General features: G+C 43.0%; 1 protein-coding gene across 1 annotated transcript in view; it reads right to left on the bottom strand.

The window, feature by feature from the left end:
* PIP4P2 (phosphatidylinositol-4,5-bisphosphate 4-phosphatase 2) overlaps window positions 1-14,989 on the bottom strand; it is an 867,921-nt gene that overhangs the window by 56,444 nt on the left and 796,488 nt on the right. The window lies entirely within an intron of this gene.

Raw genomic sequence — 14,989 nt, 5'->3', positions numbered from 1 at the left:
TCTCCTCAGAAATTCCTGCCACCCACTGCAAATACTCATCACAAGGACCTCCCTATCATGGTAAGGTTTCATCATGTTTACATGGTACAGTTTGTGCCCCTGCCTCCCTGCCTAGCAGGTTTGCCATGCAATTAACATCACTGACCTTCCTTACCAATCCAAAGGGTCCCTCCCAAGCTGCCTGCAGCTTATGTCTAACAGGAATGAGCACCATAACCTGATGTCCACAACAAGCTCTCAAGCTCGAGCATTCCTGCCATACCTTTTTCTGCTGTTGGGCTCCTGCCAGGTTCTCCTGGGTCAAGCCCATGAGCTCCCTAAGCCTTGTCCTGAAGTTTCTGACATATGCCACAACAGACTCGTTGTGGGATTCACACTCACACTCCCACTCATCACAAATCAAATCTAAAGGCCCCCTTACCCTATATGTCCATACAGCAACTCAAAGGGTGAAAAACCTGTTGATTCCTAGTGTACCTCCTCTGTATGTAAACATATGCAAACAGCAGATAGGGTGAATATTTGTCCCACTTTCTCTTAAACTGGTCTGCAAATGCCCGTAGTATGGTCTTTAGTGCAGAGTTTACCCTTCTCCACAAGACCATTAATCTGGGGATGGTAGGGGGTGGTTTTTAGGTGCTTCACCCCACAGCAATTCCACAGACAAGCCAGCAGGTCGGACATGAAATTGGCACCTCTGTCAGTCAGTATTTCTCTTGGGGAAACCCACCCTGTTGAAAATCTTTAACAAACCATTTGCTGCCTTCTCTGCCCAATGGATGATAGAGCCATTGCATAAGGGTATCTAGTAGAGTAATCTACTACCATCAGGATATACGTCTTCCTTGTGGAACTTGGGCTACTCAGAGGCCCCAAGATACCCATAGCTACCATATAAAACAGCTCCTCAATCACAGGCAAAGGCATCAAAGGGGCCTTGACCTGGTCTCCTGCCCTGCTTACCTTTTGGCACTGCTCACAGGTCCTACAGTACCCAGTTACATCCCTTGCAATCCCAGGCCAATAAAAATTCTGCATAACACATCTCTTTGTATGCTTTATGCCCAAATGACCTGCAAAAGGAATGTCATGGGCTATGGCTACAAGTGCCAGATGGTAGGCTCTGGGCACTACCAACTACTGTATTACCTCACCATCTAGCCCTCCCTCAGGTGTCCACTCTCTATACAGTAACCCTTGGATCCAGTATACAGTGTCCCCTTTTCTTTGAGAATCAGGTGCCTTCTTAGCTACCTCCCTCGAGCCTCATAATGCAGGGTCTGAAAGCTGAGCCTGTCTTAATTCTACCTTTGTGACCTTTCCCAGTTCCTTTTTCATCGGAAGCCCAGTCTCTTCTGATAGCGATGTCCCACAGTCAGCCTGGGTACTACAACTCACCTCGGCCCTTGCAGTCACCCTGTCCACAGGAACATTAGTACCTACCAGCATCTGTGGCTCACTTTCAGGCTCACTGCTCCCTCCCTGAAATAGTCACCTCACCAGCCCCAGCTTCAGGTGTGGTGTCTATTTGGGTTTCTCCCAGGTTACTTGACCCACATGACTGTCTCCAAGCCTGTCTGCATGCACATAAGGTACTGCATTATCAAAATCATTCCCTATCAAGACATCTGCAGGGATATCCTCAAACACACCTACATGCTTGCTCTCTTTTCCACCCTCCCAGTCAAGGTGAACCCTGGCCAGAGGCATTTGGAATGGGGACCCTCCTAAAGCTACGACTGGTGTGCACTGCCAAAGCAAGTACTGCTCCTCTAACCACTGCAGGCTTCACAATGGTTATGTCAGAGGCTGTCTCTCTCTCTCTCTCAGTGGTCACCTGTCTTCCATCCGCAAAGATAGGTTAGAAACTTTGGAGACAACAGAGGTACCAAATTATCACTGGACAACTTACCACTGGAATGCTGTTATTCTCACTTGCTGGCTCCTTCATGTTTTGCTCCTCAGCTTGCCTCAGTGGACATCTGTATGCTACATGGTCCCTCTGGTTACATTTAAAACATGCAACCCTTAGTCTTGGCAGTGTACCTGAACTAGTGGTTTCCCCTGTTACTGGTGTACTTTGTTGGGGTGGTTTAGGCTGCCCACTATGGGTTCCCCTATAACCATGTGCACCACTGGGTATCCCCTTCTTTTGCAGTGATACCCTGCTTGCCAAGTAGAGATCCCCTTTTCTCCCCAGCTCACCTGCAGAGTTACATGCCTGGTCTGCCAACCAGATTCAAATGTCCTAAGACAAAGTGCTAAGGGCTTGTTCCCTCATCATAAGGTCTGCCCGCTTTTCAAAAGTGGTGACCCGACACCCACAAACCCACCTATGAAAATAAGTGCTTAACTCAGCAATAAAATCACACACTTTCATCTGCCTTGTGTCTATGCTCATGATACTTTTTTCCTGTAAGCTTCAGGTGTTAACTTAAAACATTCTAGTAAGCTTTATTTTACTTTATCATAGTTTAAACAATCAGCATGAGACAATTTAGAAACAGCAGTTACAGCTTTACCATGGAGTAAGTGGGACAGGAACCATACCCAGAGCCCTTGATCAACATTATACTGTTTACATAGTTTTATTCATGTATTTGAAAGGCTATCAAAATAATCACCCTCTGTAAACTGTGGAAGAAATTTACTGACCTTTATTGACTCTGGGGTTCAGTTATTCCCTTCCCCACTAACTCCATGACCTTGCCGAAGAATCAGCATCTCCCTCTCATGTTGGCACTGTTTCTCATTTTCTTTGGCCTCCAAATGCCACAGTCTCTCTGTTGATTCTAATGCTATTTTGCCTTTCTTCGGCCTCCAACCATCACAGTCTCCCTGCTGGTTCTACTTCCAAACATTTGGCCTCCAGTTCATGTCTACAACTCCAGATAGATTTTTAAGTCCTCTGAGGAAAAGGTGAACTGTCATGTTTCCTGAAGACTGCACATCCGCATCACCAGACTGGTTGCCTTCTGGGTTGATGGCCCATGCTGCAGCCATGACAAGGCTGAAATCATTTCCTCTTTTGTCAGGCTGGCATACACAAGTCCTTTGGCTTTGCACACCTTGGACAACTTGTTCTTTGTCAGCTTGCTATAATCCTCTGCTGACATCCCTTCCCTGACTAAACTAAACTAACAAAAATAAACAAAACTGTTCTGAAAATGAAACTCTGTATGTTTACCTTGTGGCTGCTGACAGTACACTCACCTTCAGTGACAACTGCCCACCGGCAACTGAAGTTCTATTAATATCCCACCCAGCTGCCACCAATATGTGCTGATCCCTACACCGGGCCAGCAATCAAGGAGACTCAAACCTCACCATTGACTCTGGTGAGGGATGGTCACTGAGAGCAAAGATGGATTCACACAGTACTTTCATATGCAGCTGCCTGCACCAAGCACAATTTCCCTTAAGAGCATACAGGGAGCATGCTCCAGAATTGCAGCCAGACTCTCTCTCTCTCCAGGCCCACAAACTCCACACTGACCACTTTGGAGCTCTGTGTCCCTGTTCTCAGTAGATGACAAACACACCTGGATATCTGAGCTTCACACACACACACACACACACACACACACACACACACACACACACACACACACACACACACACACACACACACACACACACACACACACACACCTGGGAAAAGTTGGCACAGATTTACTAGCTGTGCCCCTTTCTGCCCAGACTCTGAGGTAATCACACTGCCACCAGTCAGCAACCCTAAGGCCCTTACAAAGGATACCCAAATTATACTGTGTAAAATTATTACTACTACAAATAGTAGGGTGTGACCAAAGCAGCAAGGCATTCAGGAGCAGCCACACTGTCACTGAAACAAGCACAAGAACTCTCAAAATGTTAAAAGCATTCTCTAAAGGACCAGCCACAATGAAAGGTATTAAAATATTTACTGTTAAATAACACAGAAAACAGGAGAATACTGAATACAATAAACAGAGTCTCAGCCACAGATATATAAAAATAATACAGTTGGCTAGTTCTCATAGATGTAAAAAACAATGCCATTCTCACTAAATGCCCCTGACTAAAGAATTACTGTTCCCCGACTACTTACTAAAGCAAGGCAAGTTGATGTGTGCTGAGTGTCCTGCCACAGCAAAAGCCAGATGATGTCTGTCTTGTCTGCATGGGTGTGCGAGATATACATCCTATCAAAAATCTTTCCTGTCAGATTCAAAAGTGCTGCTGCAAGGGTTCCAAAGAAACCAGATACTGGCTAGAGGATGACATCACCTCCAGTCACTTGACTTTGGTACAATATACACACAGAGCTTTGCTAGGATCTGTGGCAGCATCTGTAAGCTATAACACAATTTCAAACGTTCCACCCTTCCAGGGTGCTCTAATAAAAATACACATTTGATCAGTTACAAGAATACAACCTAACATACGTGCATACATTCTTTTTGTCCAGCAGGACCTACTGTTGATGCATTTTTAACACAAGTAACTTTACAAATATTTTTTTTAACTCAAGCAACTGTACAAATCAGCGTGATAATCAAACATAAAATTCTTCACAAAACTACAGCTAGCTATGCTGGCATATGTACACATGCACTGCCCTACTCTCACTGGCACTACCTCAACATCACAGACGCAGTGGTGTTCTTCTGTGTTCTTTCTGGATTCTGTCCTTTGATGATGTACTGTGCATGCGTATGGGACTTACATTCCCATGCTTACACAGTAAATCAGTGCTTTAGAAAGTAAGCAATGGAGAAAGGAAGATCTCTGTTGCTTTTATTTATTTATTTATTTTTAAGAAACAAAAACTGTAACCTCTGGACAGTTTAGAGGTATTAGAGAGACAGAAGGAAAACACAAGGAAAATCAGATAGGTGTCCTTAGTTCTGCAGTATGTACTTGATTTTGTTTGTATCTTCTCTGCTCTTGTATGTACCGCTTGAACTTTTATTTCGAGCAATGTAGACAAAGCATAAATAATGGAAGGGACTGATTGTTAATATTACTCTTATAAACTTATAAATTTGCGAGAATAATTGTGCATTGCCTGAAGGGAAAAAAGCCTGAAACTGAAATGCATGTCATTACTAATGACTTTGTTCCTCAGTGATTTGTCAGAAAACCACAAATTTTATGAGGAACAAAGTCACTAAATTATGACATGCTTTTCGGTTTCAGACTTTCTTTCTTTTAGACTAATGCCTATCTACCATATACCAATATGTAAAAAAAAGTCTGGCTGCTCAATGGTACTTTAGCGATCAGACTTTTTTTTATTGGTATATACTAGATTTACAATGGGCACGCTGGTTGTGCTGTCCAGAGTGGTTATTTTGTGAATGTTACAGTCATTGTATAATAAGTGTTCCTTTTTTAACAGCAGCTTCTGTTCTAGATTCTACTAAAAACTGTACCAGTGCTGGTTTTTCACTTGGGATCCTCCTGCTTGTTTCTCTTTGGCTACACTCTGAAATCAGTCCTCGACAGGGAAGGCTATCTCTAGCCTGCAGTCCAAATAAATTATTGGCCTTTTCCCATTCTATTACCTTTCCATCTCCAATTACTTGCTCCCAAAACCTTGATTCTTTTGCCAGTTTTCCCCAATAAATGTCAACCACCTCTTGCCTATTGTCTGTATCCCTAACTGCAATCATCCCATAGGCAGAATCTCCTTTCTCCATTCCCATGTTGACTTAGTTCTTAGAATACTTTCTGCTGCTTTATGAATATAATATTCTGTACAGTTATTGTTATTCTCCTTAAGCATCTGCATCCAAAATCTCAATCTGTCCTTATTTCTTGAGCTTCCTCCCTGTTTCTTCATCATCCCTTTCTACTTTGAATTACAATTTTCTGCTTGTGCTATGTGTAGGAGCCTTAACTGTGTAGCTCTGAATTAGCCCTTCAAATAGGGTAATCCCAAACAGTCTTGTTCTATTGGAAGAATAAGCTTATCCCACTTAACTCTTGCAGTCTTCCCCTCCCAGATAAAATATGAATACTTCCTTTATCCTTAAACTGCAGACTGACTGTCAGGAGTCTATCACTAACCCTCACTCTCTCCCACAACTCAGTTTTCACACCATTTGTAGTCTCCCCCACACACACTACAATAGTACATACTGGATCTCAGACCAAGTGACTTTGCTGCACTGCCCTTCCACCTTAACTCCTGGATACACAAGATGTCCAATCTTAACCTTACAATCATGTCATTCACTTACAAGCTTAAAAGCTGTCAAGCTGTGTCTTGCTGGTGAACCAATGGTCATGTTAGCAAATGGGAGAAGATGTGGAAAATGGAAAAATATAGCAAAATAGTGGAACAGGTTAACAGCTCCACATGTCTGAGAGATATTGTTAAGAAGGGAAATCTGAATGAGGAGGTCAAAGCTAAAACAAATAGGCTTCAGCCAATTTGTACAAAGTCTCAGGAGTAGTGTACAACAGATGAATGTTAAGCTGAAAAGTAAGGTGTATAAAACAGTGGTGCAACCAATGGTTTCATACGACACAGAAGTCTGAGTTGATGAAGATAAAACATCATAGAAGGGTAGCACACCAAGACAAAGAAATAAAAACATCAGAGCAGAAGCCAAAGCAGGGTAGCACACCAAGACAAAGAAATAAAAACATCAGAGCAGAAGCCAAAGCAGTCCCAATTACAGAGGTTTAAGACAACAAATTATAATAGTTTGGTTACATATGGAGGAAAGCAAAAAAATATTTGGTAAAAATGACTTAGGACAAGCAGGAAGAAGGGAACAAGGGACAAAGATGTCTAGCTAAGCGATGGGTGGACTGCATGAGAAAACACCTACTACTGTCATGCATGACTGCTGAAAAAAGATAGGAGAGTTGCTCTGAATCAAGAAAAGTGGCAACATTTGACAGGACACCCCAACCTTATGCAAAAATGGGAAAAGAGTCTGATAATAATGAGATTTAAGATTATGTGGCTGAACCCTTTGCCATTTTGTTAACCAATGGAATAATAGGTACACAGCAGTCACAAGTTTCCAAATATGTCACTGAATGTCTCAATCCTTTCCCCAGTCTGATGAGAGTAACAAGATAAAACTGAACCTATTCAGGCTTTAGTACTATAAAGACCAGTCCACGCTTAATCAGACCAACACTAAAAACATATGAACTTATTTTGCCTGTTCTGAGAACTAGTCCCTTCTTTTATATATTTTCCTGAATAAGCAGATTACATAGGTTCATACTAGGCTATCTGCCCTAGGGCATTTATAAGCCTAGCCAGAGTGTGTGTGGCTTTCACCACCCCTTAGGATGAGAATACTATACCCATTAGTTTGCTGTGCCTCTGTCCAGCAGTGACACAGAGATGATTCCCGGGGTAAACCTACAATCTCCCATCCACTCGTCAAGATTTCTCTTGAACAGAGTCAGTGAGGGGCTCTGCCTCACATGGACTGGGATTCTGTTCCATAGTGTAGGGAGTCTCTGGGTGATGAATCTGTACCTCCAGCACGTCCTATTTATATCCGTGTTGAGGTTTAAGTCTCTTGCTCTCGTGGCTCTGGTGGATTTGGATTTTTTGAGGTGGAGCATGTCCATTAATTCCGGGTTGGACATGGCCTTGTATATGTCAGGCACAGATCACCTCTGAGCAGACGGTATGCGACTGAATAGAGTTGGAGTTTCTTCAGTCGGGCAGCGTATGACATATGTTTGAGCCCCTTTATCCTTTTGGTGAGGAACTTTTGGGGTCTTTCCAACTGCTGCAGGTGTCGGGTAAGGTACATTCCGAATGGGGCGTTGTACTCAATCATTGGTCTGATAAGTGAAGAGTACAGGGGTACAATGACCTCTCCTGATCTGGATGTGAAGCCCTTCACGATCAGGTAGGCAATGTAGAAGGTCTTCCTAACCACTTTGGCAATGTGAGTGTCAAAAGAGAGGTTACTGTTAACTTGGGTCCCCAGGTCCCTGATAACCTCTTCCGTGTTTAATGGATTACCACCTATGTGGTAATTAGGGGTTACCTTGTTTTTCCCAAAGGGTATGACTATACATTTTTTGGCATTTAGCTTAAGGCCATGGCTCTGGCACCAGTTATCCATTTCTATGAGACCTCTCTGGAGGATGTCTGTGTCTGATGGAATGTCAATTATGGTGCCCAGTTTGCAGTCATCTGCAAATTTTGTCAGCCACAATCCCCCTATGTTTGCCTGCACTTCAGAAAAATAAATGCTGAACAAGAGGGGCCCAGGACTGAGCCCTGTGGGACACCGCTCGTGACCGGCTTAGAGTCTGACATGGCACCAGCAACTCTAACCCTGTGGGTTCTGTCCTTGAGCCAGTTTGCAACCCATCTTGTGACATATGGGTTTACATCTAAGCTGGTGAGCTTTTCTATGATGCCCGAGTGGGGTATTGTGTCGAACGCTTTTGCTAGGTCAAGGTAGGCTGTGTGAACTGCCTTACCCTCATCAATGGCCTTAGTGACTGTTTCGAAAAAGTCGACCAAGTTCAAGAGGTAGGATCTGCCCTTGACAAAGCCAAATTGGGTAGGATCCAGTGTATGTAGGTCCACAATGTCTTTATTTATGAGTTCCATTATGATCCTCTCCATAGCTTTGCAGACAAGGCTCGTCAAGCTTATGGGGCGGTAATTTCCAGGGTCCATAGAAGCACCACCTTTGTGGAGTGGGACCACAGTTGCCGTACGCCATTCTTTGGGTACGTATCCTGTAGTAAGGCTAAGATTAAACAGCAGCCTTATGTGTGGGTTTAGTTCCTCATTGAGTTCGTGTAGCACACAGCCGGGGACACCGTCCGGTCCCATTGATGCTGTGTTTTTTGCTTTAGAGAGAGCAGCTCTCACCTGGGCATCTGAGATGTTTGGGAGGCTAGACTCTGGTGGGATAGATATTTCTCCTTTTGGGGGGGAGGGAGAAATTTGCACTGAACCTGTCTGCCAGTATGTTGGCAATGTCTGTGGGTTCAGTGATTTTTGTATCATTTTGGACTAATTCTGAGCATATCGGAGTGTCCACCCAGGTTTCTAACATAGCTAAAGAAGGCCTTATGATTGTCTTTTGTGTCATTAGCGATTTTTCTCTCAAAGTTGGCCTTGGATGATTTTATGAGTGATCGTAGTTTTTTGCTAGTGGTGATCAGAGATGCCTTCCCTTTTAGGGATTTTGCTCTGTCATGTAGTAGCTTTCTCCTCTTGTTGTAGAGTTTGTTTATGGCTGGGGTCCACCAGACCGGGCGCCTGCCTTTGGTGGAAAGGGTCTTGATTTTATTAGGGATTGCTTGATCCATACATTCCTGGAGGTGCTCGTAGAAGGCATTTGTAAGGGTTTCAGCAGCGTGGGTTGTGGTTTCCACTGGCTCAGGGGCCTTGAAGGATACCACTCCAGTCTTAAGAAGTGTGAAGTTTGCTTTTGAGAAGTTCTTCACTGTGGTCTTTTTTGCTGGGGTTGGGGGCGGGATGTGGACCTCCAGTGAGATTAATTTATGGTCTGATCTCACCAATGAGGGATATACTTCCGGTGTGGAGCATTTTGTCCCCATGTTTGTGATGATCAGGTCTAGTATATTTTCTCCTCTTGTGGGAATGGTGACTAGTTGTTCCATAGCATTTGAGTTTATGAACTCCAGGAACCTTTGGGCTAGGGTGTTGGGGCTTGAGTAATGTTCCCAGTCTATGTTTGGGTAGTTGAAGTCACCCAATATGATGGTGTTTGGAGAGACATTCATACTCTCCAGTGTCTTCAGGAAGGCTGTGTGGGTTTCCTGAGTTTAAGAGGGTGGTCTGTAGCATGCTACAAACTGTAGGGCAGTTTTACCTATGGTTAATTGCACCTGGATGGTCTCCGATGCTTCGTGCATTGCCACTAACCTGGAGGTGTGGGTATCCTTTATGAATATGGATACTCCCCCTCCTTTTGTGGTTCGGTCCGGATTTTGGGGCCGGAACGCATGATATAAGGTATAACCTGATAGTGCTGGGGTGCTCTCAGGAGCCTTGAACCAGGTTTCAGTCACAGCACAGACATCGATGTTCTCCATACTGAGGAGGGCTTCGAGGGCGTGCATCTTGAGGTTTAGACTTCTGGCATTGAGCAGTATTACCCTTAGTTTTTCTCCATTTTTGTTTTCTAGGGCGGAAGGTTTATCATTTGAGCCTTGCCTAAAAAAGGCACTATGGGGGTGGCAAGAGCCTTTGCCAATATCCGGAAGCCCAGGGGTGACAGGTGCAAGCCGTCCCTTGAAGCAGCGTGGCTTGTCAAGCATGTCATCCCAGGCAGACAGACATTGGATCCCCTTAGAATGACACCAGTAATTAAGCCAATTATTAAAGCTGATCATTTTGTCTCTGTATTGTGGCATCATTCTTGGTGAGGGTAGGATACTGCTCAGGGTCAGGGTCATACCGGCCTGGGCTACATAATCTGAGAGCTCCTCTATGTCTCTTTTCATGTAGTCAAGGGAGGTACGTCTCAGGTCGTTCACACCGGCATGGACAATGACTGAGTCATACTTGTACTTGCTGTGGAGTGACCTGAGTGCTTGTGTTATGTGGCGGATTCTAGCGCCTGACAGGCAGCTTACTGTGATCTTTTCCTTGTTCAGTCTGGTGAGTGGGACGTCAGTGTGTCTGACTATGGAGTCACCTATAACAAGTGTGTCTGGCATTGTGTTTGGCCTTAAGGGCTGTGACTGTTTAGCACACTGACTTTGAGAACTATGTGTTGCATGTCTTATGTCTTGAGGTGGCAGTTGCTTGGGTGTCTGCTTTGGAGGCCTCTGTAGTTTTGGTAGATTTTTGATCAGTGCCTCCGAGTATGTCTTTGTGTGTTTATGTGTTTGTTTTGCAGTTGTGATAGTTCTATGTGAAACTGGGTTTGTGGTGTGCGTGGTTTCCTTCTCCTCCTGTCTGGTCTTGCCAGTCCTGAGTTGAGGGAGCTCAGCCTCCAGTTTGGCTATATAGTTGCATCTCTCACATGTATTTGTGTTTTGTGGGAGAAGGAGTGGGTTGTCTGTGTACATGAGGCAATTGTAACATTGCCTCAAGATGCCCAGATTCACCAGCTGAACAGGAGAGGACGCTAGCAACTGACCCTTCGACATGCTACAAAAAGTGAAAAGTTTGCTGTGTAACTGAGTCAGAAGGGACCTATAGGGAAATGGGAACTCAAGGGGATTCTAGGCTAATGTAGTACTTTGTTTAGTATATAAGTACTTTACCTATATAAAAATGCTTTAGGAGCAAGTGCTGAGCTTTTGAGATAGAGAATAGACTGTTTAGATTGTAAGTAGAGAAGTTCTAAGGGAAAAATTGAAAAGCAGACTTAATGAGCCAGAAATAGTTTAACCTTGTTTAACCGGCGCTGCCCGATGGTGCTCTATGGGCAACTCCGCGCTAAATCACGCTAAAGCGGGCTTTATTACAGGGGGCTGAAAAGAGCTAGGAATTGACCCAAAATGGCCAATAGACTACAAGTTTCTGGCTGGAACCACTCCTCTAGGGACAAATAGGCTGCTCAGTGCTCCCCACTCACACTGGTGAACAAAGACGCTTCCTTTTATCCAAATAAGGATATGGAATAGCACAGGAACCAAGACAAAGCCCAGAGATCAGCAAACTCTGAAGACTGGACTATTCTAGTTCAGTAAGGCGGAAAACAAGATTTTTTTTTTTTTTTCTTTTGCAGAAAACAGAGGAAAACAGACAGTAAATGCTATAAATGCTTTTAAACGGCTAGCGCACATGAGTGTGTTAGCCTACAGGTAAAATTAAGCAACAAATAACTTTTAAAAGTGCAAAACAGTTAATCAACACAAAAACAGTTTAAATAGAATGCAGAGCTGTATAAACAGGCGAAAATGCAGTCGCTAAGCAGTAAATAATCAAAAAGCCAGAAAAAAATACTTAAATCAGGAAAAAGGCACTCTTTTGCTCTCTGCTGCTTGTAGAACTCTGCAGGACACCACGAGGAGCGGTGCTGAGTTGAATACAAGCGAAAAAGCGCTAAAGCGGGCTTTATTACAGGGGGCTGAAAAGAGCTAGGAATTGACCCAAAATGGCCAATAGACTACAAGTTTCTGGCTGGAACCACTCCTCTAGGGACAAATAGGCTGCTCAGTGCTCCCCACTCCCACTGGTGAACAAAGACACTTCCTTTTATCCAAATAAGGATATGGAATAGCACAGGAACCAAGACAAAGCCCAGAGATCAGCAAACTCTGAAGACTGGACTATTCTAGTTCAGTAAGGCGGGAAAACAAGACTTTTTTTTGTTTTTGTCTTTTTTGCAGAAAACAGAGGAAAAACAGACAGTAAATGCTATAAATGCTTTTAAACGGCTAGCGCACTTGAGTTTGTTAGCCTACAGGTAAAATTAAGCAACAAATAACTTTTAAAAGTGCAAAACAGTTAATCAACACAAAAACAGTTAATCTAGAATGCAGAGCTGTATAAACAGGCGAAAATGCAGTCCCTAAGCAGTAAATAATCAAAAGCCAGAAAAAAATACTTAAATCAGGAAAAAGTCACTCTTTTGCTCTCTGCTGCTGGTAGAACTCTGCAGGACACCACAAGGAGCGGTGCTGAGTTGAATACAAGCGAAAAAGCGCTTTAAAGCGGGCTTTATTACAGGGGCTGAAAAGAGCTAGGAATTGACCCAAAATGGCCAATAGACTACAAGTTTCTGGCTGGAACCACTCCTCTAGGGACAAATAGGCTGCTCAGTGCTCCCCACTCCCACTGGTGAACAAAGACACTTCCTTTTATCCAAATAAGGATATGGAATAGCACAGGAACCAAGACAAAGCCCAGAGATCAGCAAACTCTGAAGACTGGACTATTCTAGTTCAGTAAGGCGGGAAAACAAGATTTTTTGTTTTTGTCTTTTTTGCAGAAAACAGAGGAAAAACAGACAGTAAATGCTATAAATGCTTTTAAACGGCTAGCGCACTTGAGTTTGTTAGCCTACAGGTAAAATTAAGCAACAAATAACTTTTTAAAAGTGCAAAACAGTTAATCAACACAAAAACAGTTTAAATAGAATGCAGAGCTGTATAAACAGGCGAAAATGCAGTCGCTAAGCAGTAAATAATCAAAAAGCCAGAAAAAAATACTTAAATCAGGAAAAAGTCACTCTTTTGCTCTCTGCTGCTTGTAGAACTCTGCAGGACACCACGAGGAGCGGTGCTGAGTTGATGCATATGAGTTCTGAAAACTAGACCCTTCTCACATACATTCTCCAGACCAAGCAGTCTGCTTACATATGGACTGCAATCCAAATCCAAAATTAGTGGTAATGGTCCTTTCGCAGCATTTGACAGAAACGTTTCTATACAATTCAGTTTACTACACAGATTCAGAATCTACACCCCTGTCTTACTTGATCTCTATCCCCATAGAAAAGCATGTCAGCATCTTTTAACAGTTTTAAAACACAGTGCAATACCATTCACTTGAATGTCCTCGTGCCACTTTTCACTAGTATTTCACCTATTAATTAGTAAGCCTAAAAATACTTCTTTTTTTGCACTATTACTGTTGACAGCAGTCATTGCTTTAACAACAAGTTTTCCACAATGGACATAGGGCAGTCTGTTGGTTTGTTCAACTGAGACCTAATGACCAAAAATGGAAACTCACTGCTGACCTTTTATGTAGAAGACTGTGCCCCTGAATCTGTTAACCAATACAATTAAAGCTAAGACTACCAAATGTTAGATTAAGTTAGACATTTTTCTGTGAGGTACCCACTCTGTTTACAGTGTTTACAAATGGGCTACGGGTGAAGGAGTCCATGAAGGACAGTATAAACATACTGCACAGTACTTCAGAATGACCACACCTGAGGTATATACAGCATCTTTCATCCTCAGAACTATTTCCACTTTTAATTTCACTATGCTACCTTTACTTTGATCACCTGGCTGTTTCTTCTCTTTTCTACGAAGTCATGACTTAAATTTTACTTCACTAACTTTTTTAAGTTTCCTGTAGCAGATTTGACCATATGCTGCTTGCCAATGCCCTTCTTTGATCTTCATCTCTCCCTTTTCTGACCAAATGACTTACCACCCCCCTCCCTAAACTATGACCACCGGCCTGGGTTCAGACTAGATAAAATTAATATTCATCATGAGGGGAAACTGGGGAATCCTGCTGAAGTGTTAACAGTGTGATGCTCATTTAGAGAGCGATAGAGAGACACACACACTTACACAGACACAGACAGACACACAGACACACAGCCAGACAGAGACACACACAGACAGACACACACACTTGCATGGATACAAAAACAGATCACAATCCCACCTATTTATTACATAACTGTGACTGTATTGTTCTCTGGTCTCCAAAAGAAAGTGATGCAGCCATGACTCATCTTTCTCTATGAAGAACTGCAAGCCAGCATTTGGCCAATCATGCCTGTCACTCCAACATGCCCCCAGCAATCTTCTGGCTTCCTGGGTAATAAATATTTTCTGGGCAAGCAGCTTCCATTTTTTTTTTTTTTTTTGCTACAGCGAGATAATAAAATGCTGCCTTCCAGGTTGCACATTGTTTCATGAAAAGAATGAACTTTGATTAATTAAAAGTGGGCCATAACTTTTCATTTCTTTTTGCCTTAAACCATAAATGTGCTACTTTCTGATACCATGCCATGAAAACTGGGGCAGAATCAATTTTCAGATGTATTAAACTCAAAGCACAGTGAAAAAAATCTGGACAATGCTGAGAGCTAATTTCAAGTGAGATGTTGTAAGGTAAAACTAGCCCACATATGACCTATCTCCCCTGACCTTTATACCAGGTTCATAACTTCTTCCGTTCTTGTTAAAGTTTGACCAGTTCTCAGTAGAACAATTCCTCTGACTAGCTTAGATACTAGCAAAACTGTAAACTGGAATTAGCTGTACAATGCTTGAAAAAAAAAAAAACAAGAAGATACATGATTTAAAAAATGAAAAAGAACAACTTGGC

Source organism: Protopterus annectens, chromosome 3.part0, assembly GCF_019279795.1.
Source record: "Protopterus annectens isolate FY-2018-M chromosome 3.part0, PAN1.0, whole genome shotgun sequence".
In the NCBI taxonomy this organism is placed as follows: domain Eukaryota; kingdom Metazoa; phylum Chordata; order Ceratodontiformes; family Protopteridae; genus Protopterus; species Protopterus annectens.
This window is presented reverse-complemented; position numbering and strand designations above follow the sequence as displayed.